The following is a 14,474-nucleotide window of genomic DNA, read 5'->3' as shown; positions in this document are numbered from 1 at the left end:
GGAAACTCCTTTGGTCTCATCTACTACCCGGACATGCCACACAACTGCAGGAAATGTGGCGGGAAAGGGCATTCGATGAAGACCTGCAAGGAGGACGCCTGCAGGGTTTGCCGGGTGACAGGACACAGCTCCAAGGACTGCCCAAAGAAGAAGACTTGCAACCTATGTGGACAGGCGGACCACCTTTACAAGGACTGCCCACAGCGGGAGAAATCCTGGGCAAGGGTTGCCGCGGCGACCCAGTATCGGGTAGTCACAGCTTCGTCGACCAAGGCAGCTACGACCAAGGCCACAGAGGCCAAGGACAAGGCGGCCAAGAACCCGGCGACCGTGGCTCCAGCCGATGCCCCAGCAGCCACGGAGTCCAGGGAAAAGAAGGGTAAGAAAACTGTTGCCCCCCCCCTGGTCCCCCCCCCTGTCACCCCTGTCCAAACCCCTCCCCCCCCGGCCAACCCTACTGAGGATTCCACTACCTCCACCTCATTTCCCTACTCCTCAGTTGGTCTCCTCACCCCCCCCCCAAAGCCCACTCTCCCTCCCCAGACCATGAGAGCAGAGGGCCTCAGCACTCTTGCACTTTTCACCGAGGAGGATTTTCCAGCTCTTGTCTCCTCAGGTACAGGCCAAAGGAAAAGGAAGGTGGAAGATAGTCCTGTCGCAGAACCTTCCAAGCTGTTCATTGTGGACCCCAATCCACCCCAGGAAGAGGAGGATGGCCTCCTCCCAGAACCGGACGTGTTGGAGCAGATGGTGGAGTCCCTTGTGGCCGAAGAAGAAATGGAGGAGTCGGAAGCCACTGAGGCACCATCCCTGCTCGATCAGCTAGAAGAAGAGGGTCTGCTGGAGATACCCTTACCAGCAGGTGCCAAAGAGGAAGAACCGCCCGACCGGAGTGGTAACTAAGGCACACCGCCTGCTCTAACTTTCTCTTTCCTCCAATGACTGCTAACATTAACATCTTTTCCATTAATGTTAGGAGCATCAGAGACAAGTTCCGACGTCAGACAATTTTTGCGTTCCTTAACACTCAGTCTAGTGATGTATTTTTCCTGCAGGAATGCTCCCTTCCCTCCTCTAGGTCCTTCAACCATCTGGCCAGGGAGTGGACCCATGGCCCATCCTACTGGTCTGGCGGGGGCGACTGTAGGTCCGCGGGGGTCGCCGTGCTGATCAGGGGAAGCGCCTTCACATTGGACTCTGTTCAGGAAATCGTCTGCGGCAGGTTACTGCTCGTGGATGGCACCTGGGCGGGAGAACCTGTCAGGTTCATCAATGTGTATGCTTCTCCTGTGAAGAGTGATCGACTGGAGCTCCTCCAAGCCCTGCGCCCTCAGCTCGCTACCGCCAGGACGGTAGTGATGGCCGGGGATTTCAACTGCCCGATTGAGGAGGATGGACGCAGTTCTGGAACGGCTGCCAAGTTGGACGTCACATCCAAACTGCTCATTGAGATGGTGACCGAAGCCTCTCTTGTGGACGTTGTTGGCTCCATCGGACACGGATCCGTGAACTATTCATGGTGCCGATCCGATGGCTCGCTGCGTTCCAGGATTGACTTTGTGTTTACCTCTCGGGCGGTTGGGCGGAGTGGGCACTCGATGGTCCCCTGCTTCTTCTCTGACCACAGAGCCATTCACTTTCAAGGTGTGCTGGGCCATGGCTTCCCCATTGGCCCGGGCTCCTGGAAGCTGAACTGCTCTCTGCTGGAAAAGGGTGAGATTCTGGAGGAGCTTAGAGCGGCCTACTCCACGTGGCGGGCCTACAAGGCGGGCTTCCAGTCTGTTTCTGACTGGTGGGAATACGTTAAACTCGAGTTCCGTTTCTTCTTTCAGGCAAAGAGTCAACAACAGGCGTGTCTGAAGAGGAGGTACTTCAGGAGACTCCAGCGTGAGCTGCGTTCCCTGCAGGACCTTCTTCGATGCGGCTGGGACGTGAGAGAGGAGCTGGAGGAGACTAAGAGGAGCCTGAAAAGGCACTTCGAGGAGGAGTCCGAGCGAATTGTCTTCCGTTCCAAAGTGGAGAACCTGGAGAAGGGTGAGAAATGTAACTCGTTCTTTTTCAGGAAACTCCACGCCGGTCACACGCCCATGAATGAACTACGAGACGAGAGTGGAAGCATACGACGCGGGAAAGAGAATGTGATGAAGGTCGTCAGCGACTTCTACAGCGAACTCTACGCCCGCAAGACTACTGACCCCGAGGCCGCCGATAAGTTCCTGTCAGGTATCACTAACCATCTTGACCCTGCAGACGCGGCGGCCATGGACGTTCCTCTGACGGTAGACGAGCTGCTCTCGGCCGCCAAATCCTTTAGTTCTGGCAGGACACCGGGCAGTGACGGCCTCCCAGCAGAGCTCTATGTAGCGCTGGGAGACCTAATCTGTCCGGACCTGTTAGGGCTGTATGAGGAGATGGTGGTGGAGGGCAGAATGCCTCCATCTCTGAGGGAAGGAATGGTCACGATCCTGTACAAGCGTAAAGGAGAGAGGTGCGACCTGAAGAATTGGCGTCCCATCACCCTTCTGAATGTCGACTACAAGATCCTGGCCAAGACGATGGCAACGAGACTGAAGACGGTTATCGGACGGATCATCCACCCGGATCAGACCTGCGGCATCCCTGGACGTCGCATCGCAGACAGCCTGGCTCTCATGCGGGACACGGTCGAGTACATCAAAGCCCGCCGGGTGCACGCAGCCCTGATCTCGTTGGATCAGGAAAAGGCCTTCGACCGTGTTTCCCATGAGTTCCTGGGCAAAGCTCTGCACAGGTTAGGTTTGGGTAACATGTTTTGTTTGTATGTCCAACTAATGTATTTTGATATTCACAGCTCGGTGTTGGTAAACGGCTGGAAGACTGACCCCTTCCCGGTCCTCTCAGGGGTCAGACAAGGCTGTCCTCTGTCACCTCTTCTTTTTGTTTGTGTTATAGAACTCTTTGCAGAGGCTATCCGGCGGAATGGAGAGATCAGAGGGATCACCGCACCAGGAAGAGAACGCTTCGAGGTCAAGTGCTCGCTCTACATGGACGACGTGACCGTCTTCTGCGCGGACCGGCGCTCAGTCGACACCCTCGTCCAGACCTGTGAGACCTTCGGACGGGCTTCGGGAGCCAAAGTCAACTGCGGGAAGTCGGAAGCCATGCTCTTCGGGGACTGGCAGCCGGCCTCTTCCGCCCCCTTCCCTTTCAGCATCCAGCCGGATTTCATCAAGGTTCTTGGAGTCTGGTTCGGGAAGGAAGGAGCAGCCCTCAAGTCCTGGGAGGAACGCTTGACCAAGATCACCCAACGGATCGGTCTGTGGAGCCTCAGACGCCTCACCTGTGAGGGCAAAGCACTGGTCCTGCGTAACGAGGTACTGCCCGTGCTGCAGTACACGGCCCAGGCCTGGCCCCCCCTTGCCACCGTGTGCAGGGCCATTACCAGGACGGTGTTTCGTTTTGTCTGGGGATCCAAGATGGACAGAGTAAAGCGGAGCATCATGTACAAGGATCCTCGCAAGGGTGGGAAGGGCGTACCCGATATCCCCACCCTCCTGCGATCCTCCTTCGTATGTGACTGCGTTCGCCGAACTCTGCGAGTCAAGAGAGGTTCCGCGGGTGGGTCCATGTCTCGCTTCTTCCTGCTCCCCCTTTGGAGACGGTTAGGCTGGGACAAGTGGGACAGCTCCTTCCCCTACAACTGGACGGCGCCATGGTTCTACGGAGACGTGGTTCGGTTTGTGAGGGAACACCAACTGGAGGGACTCAAGCCTGATTTGTGGAAGCCAAAGACTATCCACAAACTCATCAGAGCCAAGGACGAAATGGAGAACATTCCAGGACTTCATCACGACACACTGGAGACTGTTTGGACAAACGTGTCATCGGCTGGATTGACCAACGGGCACAAGGACTTGTCATGGATGGCGATACAGGGCGGACTGCCCGTCCGGTCATTCATGCACGCCCGGAACCTGTGCAAAACCCGGTACTGCCCAAGGTGCCCCTTCGTGGAGGAAACATCGCTGCACGCCTTTTGGGACTGCCGTTTCGCACAGCGCCTGTTGGTTGCCCTGGAGGATGACCTGAGGAACTCCGTCCCCAGAGGGAGCCTATCGTACCATTCCGTACTTTATGGACTCTTCCCTGGGACTCACACCGTTGGAGCCATCCAGGAGGCTTGGCGCCTTATGAACTGCTTTAAGGACGCTATTTGGGTCGCCAGGAACCGGCTCATCTTGAAGAGGGAGAGGATGTCTATCCAGGATTGCCGCAGGCTGATCCACAGCCTGCTCAGAGACTATTCCATCATGGACAGTCCGGACGACAGCGCCGAGGAGGAGGTTTAGACCTCTTCCATTCACCCTCCCTCCTTTTCCCGTTATGTGCGTCTTTCAATAAAGCTTCGGGCCTGTGATTTCCCCACCCTACCCCCCTTTTCCCCTACCCCCATCCCCCAATCGCCGGTTCGTCGTTATTTATTGTCTAACTTTTTCTTTCAGCTTGAGTGTTATGGATAAGCATAGGAGCGTGATGTATAGTTTAGTGCGTCGTACTCTATGGCTATGTAAGAAGGATTGTATATTTCTGTGTGTACGGGGCTGCGGCACTGTACACGGTTTGTTACCTTTTTGTGAGTAGTGCATGATAATAAAGATGCTGTTAAATCAAAAAATCTGTTCTTATCAGTTTAATATCTGATACGTCCCCTATCTGGGGAACATATATTAAATGGATTTTTAGAACAGGGAGATGGAAAAAGAGCTTGCTCTGTCCACTCCACGCATTGACCTGGTATTGCAGTACCTCCAGGACCGGTGCACCCGAACTCAATTCACCTGATTCATATTAGCCCGATTTAATGAATTGGAAGAAAGCATACGTCTTCATATGCACCTCAATTTGGCCCATTCACTTTTCACACTTCCTCCTTTTGTTTTTTATCTTTCACACTTTTGACTTTCTTTATTCATCCAAATAGCAAACTCATCACCACTCAACCTGACCAACTCGGCTATGTCCCGTGCTGCAGTTCTCTGTCTTATCTAGATCATTTGCAATTGAATGGAATAGATCCCTTTTGGACAAAGTGGATTCACCTGCTGCTGCAGTGACCACAGGTGTGATAAGATCTAGAATTGGCATCTGGTGCGATCTCTCCGCTTCCACTCCAAAGAAAGTTACCTGTTTATTCCTATCATGCATTGGTTTTTGGGGTTTTCTTTGAGTAATGATGATCTCTTTAGTAGTCTGTTGGCGCCCTCTCCTGGAGGAATAGTTTGCTTGCTCTTGGACATTCTAAAAGAGAGGTCATGATAGACATTGAGCTTCTGAGCTCAATTGGGGACAGTCATGGGTGATGAATGTTTGCAACCTGCTGCAAAGCCTCATACCGCAATATAAGGAACGTCAAATACTAAGAAAGGGCGGCCTATGAAAGAATTACTACTTTCAATAAGTACACTTAAACGGCTAATTGGGAATAGAAAAACTGTAAAAAGCCCTCTGAGAAAGCCCCCCTCTAACCTTTGATAGTAAGCTTTTCTGTAGTCTGCCTGTTGATGTATTTTCCGTTTGAACTGTGCACAACATGAAGAGACGGAACACTGGCGGCTTGTCACAATGCCCCCGCTGACATCACAATAGCGCTGCTGCCTAGAAAACAAGCTGCGCAGCAGAAGTTGTTCTTTGGGTGGGAGGGTGGGCTAGTGTAAGGAGGGGGCAAGCTCTTTTTTTCCCGGGTGGTAGGGGGATGACAGGAGAAGGGATGCGGGTGGTGAGAAGGGTACAGAGGGCAGGGTTTGGGGGCTGGGAAGGAAAGGGAAAAGATTAGGGTTTGGGGATGATGAAAGGGCTTTCTACGGGTAAGGATGGCAAAGGGTGGCAGTGACGGAAAGTCAGGCAACCTGTCCTGTCCGTCTTTTTGTATCGTGAATTGGAAAGACTGCAAGGGGGAGGGGAGTTGCTTGCGCCCTAAAGGAGGAGTTATTCAGATTCATTGCAGTGGGGGGCGGCGGCTGCAAAACGCACCATTCTTCTTGTTTTTGCTCTGCAAAGCAGCCTTTTCAAGGGTTGGCTTGGGTGACAAAATGTCTTCTGTAGGCGTGGGTTTGTCTCCCTCTCGCTCTCTCTCCCTAAGATGTGTCCGGCATAGGCCAGGGTGCCACTCGAGGCCCAAACCAATTCTGGTTATCGCTTCTCGGCCTTTTGGCTAAGATCAAGTGTAGTGTTGTTCGAAGAGGTGGTTTAAGCTCCAGGCCACCTTAGTACAATGATACAATGCACACTGGAAGGTTGCACTTGCTAGTACTCTGGGTGGATAGTATATTCATCTAGAGGAAAACATGGCCCTACCAGGATCGAGGCTAGTAGACTGAGTAAGGGTGGGGGGCTATGGTACAACGTGCCCCAGGACTGACGACCCTGGAGTGAGTCTGAGCTTGCTGGCTTGGGACCCCGGCAAGCCTTGGGCTCTGTAGCACACCGTACCTTGCCTTTTCATACTTTTTGAGCATATTACCCTATCCCGGCCTTCTGGCTAGGAAGGGAAATTTTTTATAATCCCGGTCGGAGGTCTGGTCAGCTTTGGGCTGAGAAACTAACACCCGGTTGGAGGTCTGGGTCAGCTTCGGCTGAGAAACCAACACCCGGTTGGAGGTCTGGGTCAGCTTCGGCTGAGAAACCAACACCCGGTTGGAGGTCCGGTTAGCCTTGGGCTGAGAAACCAACACCGGTTGACGGTCCGGGCAGTTTCGGCTGCGAAACCAACAACTAGTAGCTCTCTACTCCACTTGGGTAAGATGCCTGGGTGGACGCTGGGAGCAACGACAAGGCTCAACCAGGCTTCGGCTTGGGGGAGCACCGAAGATCCCTGACCCTTGCTGTGGCCTTCTGGCTCGGAGGGACGGGGTTGATTTTTGGGGACCCTCTCCTCACGGTGGGGTCCACACGAATCCTAGCCTTTGCACTGTTTTTGGTGTGACTTCGGTCATGCATTTTTTGTGGTGCTTTGGAAAGCTTCATTAAATCAAAATCTGTTCTTATCAGTTTAATATCTGATACGTCCCCTATCTGGGGACCATATATTAAATGGATTTTTAGAACAGGGAGATGGAAAAAGAGCTTGCTCTGTCCACTCCACGCATTGACCTGGTATTGCAGTACCTCCAGGACCGGTGCACCCCTTCTTAACCCAGTTTCCAAAAGCAGAACTCAATTCACCTGATTCATATTAGCCCGATTTAATGAATTGGAAGAAAGCATACGTCTTCATATGCACCTCAATTTGGCCCATTCACTTTTCACACTTCCTCCTTTTGTTTTTTATCTTTCACACTTTTGACTTTCTTTATTCATCCAAATAGCAAACTCATCACCACTCAACCTGACCAACTCGACTATGTCCCGTGCTGCAGTTCTCTGTCTTATCTAGATCATTTGCAATTGAATGGAATAGATCCCTTTTGGACAAAGTGGATTCACCTGCTGCTGCAGTGACCACAGGTGTGATAAGATCTAGAATTGGCATCTGGTGCGATCTCTCCGCTTCCACTCCAAAGAAAGTTACCTGTTTATTCCTATCATGCATTGGTTTTTGGGGTTTTCTTTGAGTAATGATGATCTCTTTAGTAGTCTGTTGGCGCCCTCTCCTGGAGGAATAGTTTGCTTGCTCTTGGACATTCTAAAAGAGAGGTCATGATAGACATTGAGCTTCTGAGCTCAATTGGGGACAGTCATGGGTGATGAATGTTTGCAACCTGCTGCAAAGCCTCATACCGCAATATAAGGAACGTCAAATACTAAGAAAGGGCGGCCTATGAAAGAATTACTACTTTCAATAAGTACACTTAAACGGCTAATTGGGAATAGAAAAACTGTAAAAAGCCCTCTGAGAAAGCCCCCCTCTAACCTTTGATAGTAAGCTTTTCTGTAGTCTGCCTGTTGATGTATTTTCCGTTTGAACTGTGCACAACATGAAGAGACGGAACACTGGCGGCTTGTCACAATGCCCCCGCTGACATCACAATAGCGCTGCTGCCTAGAAAACAAGCTGCGCAGCAGAAGTTGTTCTTTGGGTGGGAGGGTGGGCTAGTGTAAGGAGGGGGCAAGCTCTTTTTTTCCCGGGCGGTAGGGGGATGACAGGAGAAGGGATGCGGGTGGTGAGAAGGGTACAGAGGGCAGGGTTTGGGGGCTGGGAAGGAAAGGGAAAAGATTAGGGTTTGGGGATGATGAAAGGGCTTTCTACGGGTAAGGATGGCAAAGGGTGGCAGTGACGGAAAGTCAGGCAACCTGTCCTGTCCGTCTTTTTGTATCGTGAATTGGAAAGACTGCAAGGGGGAGGGGAGTTGCTTGCGCCCTAAAGGAGGAGTTATTCAGATTCATTGCAGTGGGGGGCGGCGGCTGCAAAACGCACCATTCTTCTTGTTTTTGCTCTGCAAAGCAGCCTTTTCAAGGGTTGGCTTGGGTGACAAAATGTCTTCTGTAGGCGTGGGTTTGTCTCCCTCTCGCTCTCTCTCCCTAAGATGTGTCCGGCATAGGCCAGGGTGCCACTCGAGGCCCAAACCAATTCTGGTTATCGCTTCTCGGCCTTTTGGCTAAGATCAAGTGTAGTATCTGTTCTTATCAGTTTAATATCTGATACGTCCCCTATCTGGGGACCATATATTAAATGGATTTTTAGAACAGGGAGATGGAAAAAGAGCTTGCTCTGTCCACTCCACGCATTGACCTGGTATTGCAGTACCTCCAGGACCGGTGCACCCCTTCTTAACCCAGTTTCCAAAAGCAGAACTCAATTCACCTGATTCATATTAGCCCGATTTAATGAATTGGAAGAAAGCATACGTCTTCATATGCACCTCAATTTGGCCCATTCACTTTTCACACTTCCTCCTTTTGTTTTTTATCTTTCACACTTTTGACTTTCTTTATTCATCCAAATAGCAAACTCATCACCACTCAACCTGACCAACTCGGCTATGTCCCGTGCTGCAGTTCTCTGTCTTATCTAGATCATTTGCAATTGAATGGAATAGATCCCTTTTGGACAAAGTGGATTCACCTGCTGCTGCAGTGACCACAGGTGTGATAAGATCTAGAATTGGCATCTGGTGCGATCTCTCCGCTTCCACTCCAAAGAAAGTTACCTGTTTATTCCTATCATGCATTGGTTTTTGGGGTTTTCTTTGAGTAATGATGATCTCTTTAGTAGTCTGTTGGCGCCCTCTCCTGGAGGAATAGTTTGCTTGCTCTTGGACATTCTAAAAGAGAGGTCATGATAGACATTGAGCTTCTGAGCTCAATTGGGGACAGTCATGGGTGATGAATGTTTGCAACCTGCTGCAAAGCCTCATACCGCAATATAAGGAACGTCAAATACTAAGAAAGGGCGGCCTATGAAAGAATTACTACTTTCAATAAGTACACTTAAACGGCTAATTGGGAATAGAAAAACTGTAAAAAGCCCTCTGAGAAAGCCCCCCTCTAACCTTTGATAGTAAGCTTTTCTGTAGTCTGCCTGTTGATGTATTTTCCGTTTGAACTGTGCACAACATGAAGAGACGGAACACTGGCGGCTTGTCACAATGCCCCCGCTGACATCACAATAGCGCTGCTGCCTAGAAAACAAGCTGCGCAGCAGAAGTTGTTCTTTGGGTGGGAGGGTGGGCTAGTGTAAGGAGGGGGCAAGCTCTTTTTTTCCCGGGTGGTAGGGGGATGACAGGAGAAGGGATGCGGGTGGTGAGAAGGGTACAGAGGGCAGGGTTTGGGGGCTGGGAAGGAAAGGGAAAAGATTAGGGTTTGGGGATGATGAAAGGGCTTTCTACGGGTAAGGATGGCAAAGGGTGGCAGTGACGGAAAGTCAGGCAACCTGTCCTGTCCGTCTTTTTGTATCGTGAATTGGAAAGACTGCAAGGGGGAGGGGAGTTGCTTGCGCCCTAAAGGAGGAGTTATTCAGATTCATTGCAGTGGGGGGCGGCGGCTGCAAAACGCACCATTCTTCTTGTTTTTGCTCTGCAAAGCAGCCTTTTCAAGGGTTGGCTTGGGTGACAAAATGTCTTCTGTAGGCGTGGGTTTGTCTCCCTCTCGCTCTCTCTCCCTAAGATGTGTCCGGCATAGGCCAGGGTGCCACTCGAGGCCCAAACCAATTCTGGTTATCGCTTCTCGGCCTTTTGGCTAAGATCAAGTGTAGTATCTGTTCTTATCAGTTTAATATCTGATACGTCCCCTATCTGGGGACCATATATTAAATGGATTTTTAGAACAGGGAGATGGAAAAAGAGCTTGCTCTGTCCACTCCACGCATTGACCTGGTATTGCAGTACCTCCAGGACCGGTGCACCCCTTCTTAACCCAGTTTCCAAAAGCAGAACTCAATTCACCTGATTCATATTAGCCCGATTTAATGAATTGGAAGAAAGCATACGTCTTCATATGCACCTCAATTTGGCCCATTCACTTTTCACACTTCCTCCTTTTGTTTTTTATCTTTCACACTTTTGACTTTCTTTATTCATCCAAATAGCAAACTCATCACCACTCAACCTGACCAACTCGGCTATGTCCCGTGCTGCAGTTCTCTGTCTTATCTAGATCATTTGCAATTGAATGGAATAGATCCCTTTTGGACAAAGTGGATTCACCTGCTGCTGCAGTGACCACAGGTGTGATAAGATCTAGAATTGGCATCTGGTGCGATCTCTCCGCTTCCACTCCAAAGAAAGTTACCTGTTTATTCCTATCATGCATTGGTTTTTGGGGTTTTCTTTGAGTAATGATGATCTCTTTAGTAGTCTGTTGGCGCCCTCTCCTGGAGGAATAGTTTGCTTGCTCTTGGACATTCTAAAAGAGAGGTCATGATAGACATTGAGCTTCTGAGCTCAATTGGGGACAGTCATGGGTGATGAATGTTTGCAACCTGCTGCAAAGCCTCATACCGCAATATAAGGAACGTCAAATACTAAGAAAGGGCGGCCTATGAAAGAATTACTACTTTCAATAAGTACACTTAAACGGCTAATTGGGAATAGAAAAACTGTAAAAAGCCCTCTGAGAAAGCCCCCCTCTAACCTTTGATAGTAAGCTTTTCTGTAGTCTGCCTGTTGATGTATTTTCCGTTTGAACTGTGCACAACATGAAGAGACGGAACACTGGCGGCTTGTCACAATGCCCCCGCTGACATCACAATAGCGCTGCTGCCTAGAAAACAAGCTGCGCAGCAGAAGTTGTTCTTTGGGTGGGAGGGTGGGCTAGTGTAAGGAGGGGGCAAGCTCTTTTTTTCCCGGGTGGTAGGGGGATGACAGGAGAAGGGATGCGGGTGGTGAGAAGGGTACAGAGGGCAGGGTTTGGGGGCTGGGAAGGAAAGGGAAAAGATTAGGGTTTGGGGATGATGAAAGGGCTTTCTACGGGTAAGGATGGCAAAGGGTGGCAGTGACGGAAAGTCAGGCAACCTGTCCTGTCCGTCTTTTTGTATCGTGAATTGGAAAGACTGCAAGGGGGAGGGGAGTTGCTTGCGCCCTAAAGGAGGAGTTATTCAGATTCATTGCAGTGGGGGGCGGCGGCTGCAAAACGCACCATTCTTCTTGTTTTTGCTCTGCAAAGCAGCCTTTTCAAGGGTTGGCTTGGGTGACAAAATGTCTTCTGTAGGCGTGGGTTTGTCTCCCTCTCGCTCTCTCTCCCTAAGATGTGTCCGGCATAGGCCAGGGTGCCACTCGAGGCCCAAACCAATTCTGGTTATCGCTTCTCGGCCTTTTGGCTAAGATCAAGTGTAGTATCTGTTCTTATCAGTTTAATATCTGATACGTCCCCTATCTGGGGACCATATATTAAATGGATTTTTAGAACAGGGAGATGGAAAAAGAGCTTGCTCTGTCCACTCCACGCATTGACCTGGTATTGCAGTACCTCCAGGACCGGTGCACCCCTTCTTAACCCAGTTTCCAAAAGCAGAACTCAATTCACCTGATTCATATTAGCCCGATTTAATGAATTGGAAGAAAGCATACGTCTTCATATGCACCTCAATTTGGCCCATTCACTTTTCACACTTCCTCCTTTTGTTTTTTATCTTTCACACTTTTGACTTTCTTTATTCATCCAAATAGCAAACTCATCACCACTCAACCTGACCAACTCGGCTATGTCCCGTGCTGCAGTTCTCTGTCTTATCTAGATCATTTGCAATTGAATGGAATAGATCCCTTTTGGACAAAGTGGATTCACCTGCTGCTGCAGTGACCACAGGTGTGATAAGATCTAGAATTGGCATCTGGTGCGATCTCTCCGCTTCCACTCCAAAGAAAGTTACCTGTTTATTCCTATCATGCATTGGTTTTTGGGGTTTTCTTTGAGTAATGATGATCTCTTTAGTAGTCTGTTGGCGCCCTCTCCTGGAGGAATAGTTTGCTTGCTCTTGGACATTCTAAAAGAGAGGTCATGATAGACATTGAGCTTCTGAGCTCAATTGGGGACAGTCATGGGTGATGAATGTTTGCAACCTGCTGCAAAGCCTCATACCGCAATATAAGGAACGTCAAATACTAAGAAAGGGCGGCCTATGAAAGAATTACTACTTTCAATAAGTACACTTAAACGGCTAATTGGGAATAGAAAAACTGTAAAAAGCCCTCTGAGAAAGCCCCCCTCTAACCTTTGATAGTAAGCTTTTCTGTAGTCTGCCTGTTGATGTATTTTCCGTTTGAACTGTGTACAACATGAAGAGACGGAACACTGGCGGCTTGTCACAATGCCCCCGCTGACATCACAATAGCGCTGCTGCCTAGAAAACAAGCTGCGCAGCAGAAGTTGTTCTTTGGGTGGGAGGGTGGGCTAGTGTAAGGAGGGGGCAAGCTCTTTTTTTCCCGGGTGGTAGGGGGATGACAGGAGAAGGGATGCGGGTGGTGAGAAGGGTACAGAGGGCAGGGTTTGGGGGCTGGGAAGGAAAGGGAAAAGATTAGGGTTTGGGGATGATGAAAGGGCTTTCTACGGGTAAGGATGGCAAAGGGTGGCAGTGACGGAAAGTCAGGCAACCTGTCCTGTCCGTCTTTTTGTATCGTGAATTGGAAAGACTGCAAGGGGGAGGGGAGTTGCTTGCGCCCTAAAGGAGGAGTTATTCAGATTCATTGCAGTGGGGGGCGGCGGCTGCAAAACGCACCATTCTTCTTGTTTTTGCTCTGCAAAGCAGCCTTTTCAAGGGTTGGCTTGGGTGACAAAATGTCTTCTGTAGGCGTGGGTTTGTCTCCCTCTCGCTCTCTCTCCCTAAGATGTGTCCGGCATAGGCCAGGGTGCCACTCGAGGCCCAAACCAATTCTGGTTATCGCTTCTCGGCCTTTTGGCTAAGATCATGTGTAGTGTTGTTCGAAGAGGTGGTTTAAGCTCCAGGCCACCTTAGTACAATGATACAATGCACACTGGAAGGTTGCGCTTGCTAGTACTCTGGGTGAATAGTATATTCATCTAGAGGAAAACATGGCCCTACCAGGATCAAGGCTATTAGACTGAGTAAGGGTGGGGGGCTATGGTACAACGTGCCCCAGGACTGACGACCCTGGAGTGAGTCTGAGCTTGCTGGCTTGGGACCCCGGCAAGCCTTGGGCTCTGTAGCACACCGTACCTTGCCTTTTCATACTTTTTGAGCATATTACCCTATCCCGGCCTTCTGGCTAGGAAGGGAAATTTTTATAATCCCGGTCGGAGGTCTGGTCAGCTTTGGGCTGAGAAACTAACACCCGGTTGGAGGTCCGGGTCAGCTTCGGCTGAGAAACCAACACCCGGTTGGAGGTCTGGGTCAGCTTCGGCTGAGAAACCAACACCCGGTTGGAGGTCCGGTTAGCCTTGGGCTGAGAAACCAACACCGGTTGACGGTCCGGGCAGTTTCGGCTGCGAAACCAACAACTAGTAGCTCTCTACTCCACTTGGGTAAGATGCCTGGGTGGACGCTGGGAGCAACGACAAGGCTCAACCAGGCTTCGGCTTGGGGGAGCACCGAAGATCCCTGACCCTTGCTGTGGCCTTCTGGCTCGGAGGGATGGGGTTGATTTTTGGGGACCCTCTCCTCACGGTGGGGTCCACACGAATCCTAGCCTTTGCACTGTTTTTGGTGTGACTTCGGTCATGCATTTTTTGTGGTGCTTTGAAAAGCTTCATTAAATCAAAATCTGTTCTTATCAGTTTAATATCTGATACGTCCCCTATCTGGGGACCATATATTAAATGGATTTTTAGAACAGGGAGATGGAAAAAGAGCTTGCTCTGTCCACTCCACGCATTGACCTGGTATTGCAGTACCTCCAGGACCGGTGCACCCCTTCTTAACCCAGTTTCCAAAAGCAGAACTCAATTCACCTGATTCATATTAGCCCGATTTAATGAATTGGAAGAAAGCATACGTCTTCATATGCACCTCAATTTGGCCCATTCACTTTTCACACTTCCTCCTTTTGTTTTTTATCTTTCACACTTTTGACTTTCTTTATTCATCCAAATAGCAAACTCATCAC

At 50.2% G+C, this 14,474-nt stretch overlaps 5 non-coding genes and 1 pseudogene across 5 annotated transcripts; all 6 read left to right on the top strand.

Moving 5' to 3' along the window:
• The first annotated feature begins 4,602 nt into the window (after window positions 1-4,602).
• On the top strand, window positions 4,603-4,807 carry LOC142259634 (U2 spliceosomal RNA; annotated as a pseudogene).
• Window positions 4,808-6,969: 2,162 nt separating this feature from the next.
• LOC142259594 (U2 spliceosomal RNA) lies at window positions 6,970-7,165 on the top strand. The gene has a single exon (XR_012728054.1). It is a non-coding gene; the product is annotated as a U2 spliceosomal RNA (small nuclear RNA).
• A 1,388-nt stretch (window positions 7,166-8,553) lies between these two features.
• LOC142259708 (U2 spliceosomal RNA) lies at window positions 8,554-8,744 on the top strand. Its single transcript, XR_012728117.1, has one exon. It is a non-coding gene; the product is annotated as a U2 spliceosomal RNA (small nuclear RNA).
• A 1,388-nt stretch (window positions 8,745-10,132) lies between these two features.
• On the top strand, window positions 10,133-10,323 carry LOC142259695 (U2 spliceosomal RNA). Its single transcript, XR_012728115.1, has one exon. It is a non-coding gene; the product is annotated as a U2 spliceosomal RNA (small nuclear RNA).
• Window positions 10,324-11,711: 1,388 nt separating this feature from the next.
• LOC142259683 (U2 spliceosomal RNA) lies at window positions 11,712-11,902 on the top strand. The gene has a single exon (XR_012728114.1). It is a non-coding gene; the product is annotated as a U2 spliceosomal RNA (small nuclear RNA).
• A 2,190-nt stretch (window positions 11,903-14,092) lies between these two features.
• LOC142259583 (U2 spliceosomal RNA) lies at window positions 14,093-14,284 on the top strand. Its single transcript, XR_012728044.1, has one exon. It is a non-coding gene; the product is annotated as a U2 spliceosomal RNA (small nuclear RNA).
• The last annotated feature ends 190 nt before the right edge of the window (window positions 14,285-14,474 follow it).

This window comes from Anomaloglossus baeobatrachus (genome assembly GCF_048569485.1).
Source record: "Anomaloglossus baeobatrachus isolate aAnoBae1 chromosome 9 unlocalized genomic scaffold, aAnoBae1.hap1 SUPER_9_unloc_2, whole genome shotgun sequence".
Taxonomy (NCBI): domain Eukaryota; kingdom Metazoa; phylum Chordata; class Amphibia; order Anura; family Aromobatidae; genus Anomaloglossus; species Anomaloglossus baeobatrachus.
This window is presented reverse-complemented; position numbering and strand designations above follow the sequence as displayed.